The 6,185-nt window shown below is 32.0% G+C and overlaps 1 long non-coding RNA gene across 1 annotated transcript; it reads left to right on the forward strand.

Moving 5' to 3' along the window:
- Nucleotides 1-1,949: 1,949 nt before the first annotated feature.
- On the forward strand, nt 1,950-3,920 carry LOC107100237. Its single transcript, XR_001481991.1, has 4 exons — nt 1,950-2,069; nt 2,913-3,140; nt 3,339-3,584; nt 3,677-3,920. It is a non-coding gene; the product is annotated as an uncharacterized LOC107100237 (long non-coding RNA).
- Nucleotides 3,921-6,185: the final 2,265 nt, after the last annotated feature.

A 6,185-nucleotide genomic window follows, 5' to 3' on the forward strand; every position in this document is an offset into this window, starting at 1 on the left:
CTGATAGTATGTATGTTAAGACAATGTATGTTGTGTGTGTAAGCCTCTGTAGGAAAAGGGTACATGATATGAAGAGATTATGACAAACACTCAGGAGGAAGTGACACTGAGCGATGCGATAAGCACTTGTCAATTTCCTTTTCTATTAGAGAGTGCTTTACCTAATCAAAAACGTTTTTAAGTTTTGAAGCTTTCAAGACACAATTGCAGCAAATTATCTAGAATCTTAATGATCACACAGCTCGATTTTCTTTTACAAAATCACACCCCTTTACCAGGTTCAGATCAGGACGTCCTAATAAAGCTTCATGCATAGTTGGCTGACAGGTGTACTGTAATATTAATGGTTTAAACCCAAATACTGAGTCAAATCAGTATATACACAAACAGTAATTCAAACACATTGGATTAATTTTGACGCACTGATGCAGCCTGCTTCTAAACCTTTCCTGTTTAGGGACATTTTAGCTTACAAGTATAATAAAAAGAAAGTATATAATTGTTAACTTAATTCTAAACCAGAAATGTACATGTCCTCAGTATTTGGCAGAATTGTATTTTAGACTATAGAAAGTGGGTCGAAAATTGTGGTTTACTGAAAAAAAAAATGTCATTATGGTTTTGCTAGAACCTTTACACAATTTTTAACTAATGTGGTTGCATGCATTTGTTCATGGTCCATTTAAAATGCCTAAGTTCATGATTAATGGTTCAGGCTGCCTCATCCTTTCCATACTATTTACTTTAATCACAGGTTATTTTATCGCAATGCAATCTATTTTCTGAAGGGCACTTTCTTGTTGACAAACATCCCATTGTAGCAACCTGATGTAGCCACCATCACACTTCATACTGTATTTGGTATGATCTTCCGTGGCCTTTAAGCTTTCCTCTTCTCTTGTATATGTAATTATGCTGTTTATGGCAACTTTATTTTATTTTCATTAGGCTAATGAAGATCTTAGAAGCGTGTTAAAATATGTTTATCAAAAGAGAGCACTTCTCCTTATCAACCACATACCACTGGACCATTACATCGTGTAAAAACCTGCATAAAATAGTTGCATCTTTAAAATAATTCAGAAAAAAGAACCAGACTTATGAAAGCTTCTTTATTCTTTCTATCAATGTGTTTAAGCTGTTAGCATAAAGTAAAAGGGGATACATCATTTAAAGCAAGTACTGGGAAGTAACCAGATGCCTACAACTCCATGATGTTGTAACCTGTGCTACACAAAAATACTCTTCCAAATTTGGAAAAAAAATATAAACAAATATAGGTATGTTTCGATAATTCTGATTGACTTAAGAAAGATATTATAGTAAAATAAGAGATTTTAAAACAAAAGATTAAAACTTCTATAGCACTAATGTGCTAAAATAAAGAACATGATATAATAATGAAAAACACCTGATAAACAATATATTTCTTCTCTGATTTAAAATCTGAGAAAAATATCTCTGAAATAAAGAGGTGCACAAAAGTGGTAACTGTCTAACACACACAAACATGAAACAAAGCTGAGGTTTCCTCTACATGGATAAAATCTATGAAGCTTTGCTGTTATTTTTCAAACATGTTAAGCATTTATCGAAAAACAAATACTCATTTGTCTAAAATATGTAATATCAAAATTTGTTCAACCCTGTTTTTACACTAACAAACTATCAATTGATGCTAATTTCAATGCTTTTGTAAAACAAATCATAATATTTCTACATCTGTGGTACAAAATGGAAACTTAAAAAAAAAAAAAAATTATATATATATATATATATATATATTTTTTTTTTATTTTTTTTTTTAAGTTTCTTGAAAGGTATTTGAAATATATTTGTGTACACATTTCGGAGGCTTTACCCCTCTGAACTACATCAGCTTCTATAGGGAGCCCCAAATAGTATAAAAGAAGAAGTATGGGTGGAACTTTAACATTATTTAAATAACACACTCAGGAAGTGGTGAAAGAGGAACTGACTTGATCTCAAAAGAGTTCTGCACATGAAATGTAAGCCTAGGATCTGCAAAATGAAGAACATGTTCCTGCTCATTATCTGGCTTATATCAGGTAAAAACATTTTTATGCTGGGGAAATATTTTAATAATCAAACAGAAAAATCACTGATACAAAATTTTACTTAATGGTGTTTTCATGTCCCTGAGCAACACTTAATGCTTACTAAAATGGAACTAATGAGCCAAAAATATGATATTTCATTTAAATGAGCGCTAACCCACTGCCTGTTAATAACTAGCTTTAATTCAGTTGGTTTCGGTTGGGCGAGAGCTTTTGGTGGTTTTTGTTATTTTTCAAAGCTTTTGCTCTGAGTATTTTGGAAAATTATTTAAAACTTCATCTAAAACAAATGCCATTGAACCGTTCTGATCTGTAAAAAAAAGGAATTTATTGAATGTGAATGTCTCGTTCATTTCCTACACACATATTTATGTATATTTATGATATACAAGGACAAAAATCTACATATAACAGTTCAAGTTTACTTGGATTATAGAATTTCTGTTGTGGTAGAAAAATGATTACCGGTAATAAATATTAAAGTTTATGATGAATTATGTTGAGTAAACGTAATAACTTATATCTGGGAGGCTTTGATTTTATCCTTAGGTTTCCATGTGCCACATTGATTTTGACATGGTGGTATACAAGTGGACGTAAGGGTAGAGCTGAGATTCTTTATATAAATGATTATTAGGCACTAGTGCGATACGTGCGAAAGGGAAAGATGGACATAGACAGATGCTGATCAATAGATCATCTTCAGGAATTTGTTAAATACAATCCTTGTTAATGCTGTGTTGGTCTATTATTCAAATTTTGTTTTAACTATTTACCGTGGTATTGACTGAGTTACTGGTATCATCTAAATATTTATTTTTTTCTGATCTGCAGGTTTTCAAGCCTCAGCAAAAAGTGAAGGATGTCTGGAAGACTGGACTAAATTTAAATGCAAACAATCAGAATTCAACTTTACAACTGAGGGCATGTGTATTAAACAAATTAAATCTGATAAAAACAGAGACAAATGTCCTCTTGCCCATTATTTGAAAAAATATGAATTCACATTGGACCTAAAAAATATCAAACCAAAAAAACAAAACTATACAGAAACAGAAACAGGTAAATCGTACAGCACTCAACTTTTCATCAACTTTTATTATTTGGTTTATAGATTATATGGTTATGTTTAATTTGTTTTTGTGTGACAAATAGATTTATTATATTAAATATTTATTTTCAATTATGAAGCTAATTTCTATTATACTATAATGTTTTAGTGAAATATAAGAATATGTAATTTCTCTGTCTGGTTTGCAGATATTTGCAAGAAATCACAAAAAAACATCAGATGTGATTTTTCAAAACAACTCCTGTCCAAGATCTGCAACAGCAAAAACATTATCTGTAAAGGATCATCTTCATCATCAGCTCAATTTTCAAGTTGGGAATCATATGCAAAATCCAGCTGTAAAAAGGACTTAGAGAAAGCTTGTATACACCACTGGGAAAGTAAAAAATCAGAGTCAAATGACAATACAAAGAAACTCATTTTAAGGGTTCTAAGTAAAGAATTTCAACGTTCATTTTTTAGGTTTCATTACATTATGCTGAGCTAAGAAAGATGTCTTATATTCCTATTCTGTTATTTTTCACAGATGTTAAAACCTTTGAAAGACCATCAAGCCTTGGAAGTGACCTTACCTACTTTTGCAAATATAACAGAGACGATTACCCAGTAATCTGTAAGGGAGAAGATCCAAATCAATGTAAGGTTGTTGGAACCACTGAAAATAATAACCAAAGGTTTACAATAAAAAAAAATGAAAATAAAAAGAGGAATATAACTATAACAATGAGAGGAATAACAGCCAATGACTTTGGTACATACTGGTGTCGAACAAACCCTGAGAATCAAGAGGACAAACATGAAATATTCCACAGATTAATCCTGTATTTAGGTGAGTCTGAACCCAGTTTGAACTGTTGTTGTGTCACAGAAAAAAAATATTCACCATGCATAAATGACAAATTAAGAAATACTTTTTTTTAATCACATGGTATTTTTAATCACTACAATATTTTTTTCCTAGTTTCGAAGGTTAAGAATCTGCTCATGTGGCAGAAGCAAAAGCAATAACCTGCTAATGAAGAACACAGGTGTTTCTGAGATAAGAGAGGAGAAAATGTACAGGAAGTGGTTTTATTCAGTCATTAATACAGGAAGGGTACTAAATGTGTTTGCAGTGCTGCTCATATTTCCATTTCCTGTATGTACTTCATATCATTGTATTCAAAGAAAATACTAGGAGTGGTTAAACACACAGATATACTTAAACAGAAAGACAGAGTAACACACACACATTTTTATTAGTGATTGCTTAAATTGATTCTACTGAGAAAAATAGACAAACAGAAAGCATTATCTTAACATTGTACTTGGATGCACACTGATGCTGGTTGTAAGGTGTTTGCTGTTTATGATGCTTTCATCATTTCCTGCACAATTTCTGTTATTATTCAGCAGCCGTAGTGATCAAAAGACGACACTTTCAGTCAAAAATAATCATTTTACCCAGTTAAGCAGAAGCATGATGATGTACAGTAGATGAGATTGTCTTTACAGAGGTTAATTATATTTCTCCGATATTTACAATAATAATTGAACTTTCTTTTTTGTAGGTAATTTGAAAAAATTATAAGCGTAACATTATCTCTGTCACATTATAGAAACAAAATCTGCAGCTAAAATTGCTTTATTGGCTCATATCACATAAGATCTGCAGTATTGTCAAGTGGTGCAGCTTTGCGGCACATCATAGTCAAGACAAAACTCAATCGAGCATTAGACAGTTTGACTGATGTGAGGAAAGAAATATTTAATAAATAAAAACATGCTTATGAGCATCATTATTGATTGGATCTTTAGTAGAAAACACAAATCTGTTTACATTTACTATCATGAATAGTTGTATTATGTTTATGCTTTAAGACACAACGTCAAAATCTACTGCTCTGCCTTCGACATTCTCAAAGGTTTTTGGTAAGATAAAATGAAATATTGTGAGTATGGTAAACAATGTTTTATCTCTATAAATGCATTGCTTTTTTATTATTTATTTGTAGCACCAACTTCCAAGTCACCTGCAACCTCTGCTGCAAAAGGTGAGTGAATATTCTTTTTATCTAAAACAATTTACTGGACAAAATTAAAATCATGCCTACCTACCCTAACAGCCTTTTAACTTTCAGGGGTTTTTTTGTTTTTTGTTTTTTTACATATGTCTGATAACATGATTACTGTTCTGCATTATTCTGTTTCTTGCAGCTGAATTAGGTCCAGGGCAGTTAGCAGCAATCATCATTGGAACGGCTGGGCTGCTTCTGTTGGTGATTGTAATATTTGCTTTCTTTAAACGTAAGAATTCACACCATTTATGGGCAAAACATAAAGTACAGCTTCTCACAAAGACAAAATCTAATGTACATAATGTTAATGGGAAAAAGTAAATCACAACAAAACAAGAATAACGTGTGTATATGAATGGACCTTAACAAGCTTTTTAATCAGATGTACCAGTATAGGAGAATGGAGCATATATTTTCTTTAGCTGGACACAGTTAATGAGCACATATGAATCTCATTTTTCATACTTTGTTTTATGCAACAACAATGAACAGATTTTATGTTATCAAATCCTGTCTGTACAAAATGCTTTGGTAATAAGCCACAACAGAAGAGTCACCTCTTCACTCCCAGTGTTTTTATAGATGACCTGAGGGCACATGTAATCCAAGAGAATGTTAAGATATCAAAAAATTATTTTTAAACCTTGTGGGTCAGTCCTGCTTTCAGCTAAAAAAACTGTTTCAAATGTAACTGTTTTGTCTCAAATTCTCACTCTTCTTGTTGGAGGAGCCGTGCTTAGGTATGTAAATCCTGCTACTGGCTAAGTATAGATACCATATAACAATTCAGGGATCTATCCGAAGTGGGCTGACTTCTATCCTATTTGTCACATTGGTCATTCCAAACAGCCTACAGAATGCCTAAAAGGGCACCTTAATCTTGCATTGAAGTGTTAAATAAAATGTTCTAGAGTGTGGCAGAAAAAATGCTTTAATGCTACAAAAGACTGTGTTTTAGTTGCTGGTATGGCTAGAGAT

This window comes from Cyprinodon variegatus, unplaced genomic scaffold, assembly GCF_000732505.1.
Source record: "Cyprinodon variegatus isolate N-32 unplaced genomic scaffold, C_variegatus-1.0 Scaffold947, whole genome shotgun sequence".
Lineage (NCBI taxonomy): Eukaryota > Metazoa > Chordata > Actinopteri > Cyprinodontiformes > Cyprinodontidae > Cyprinodon > Cyprinodon variegatus.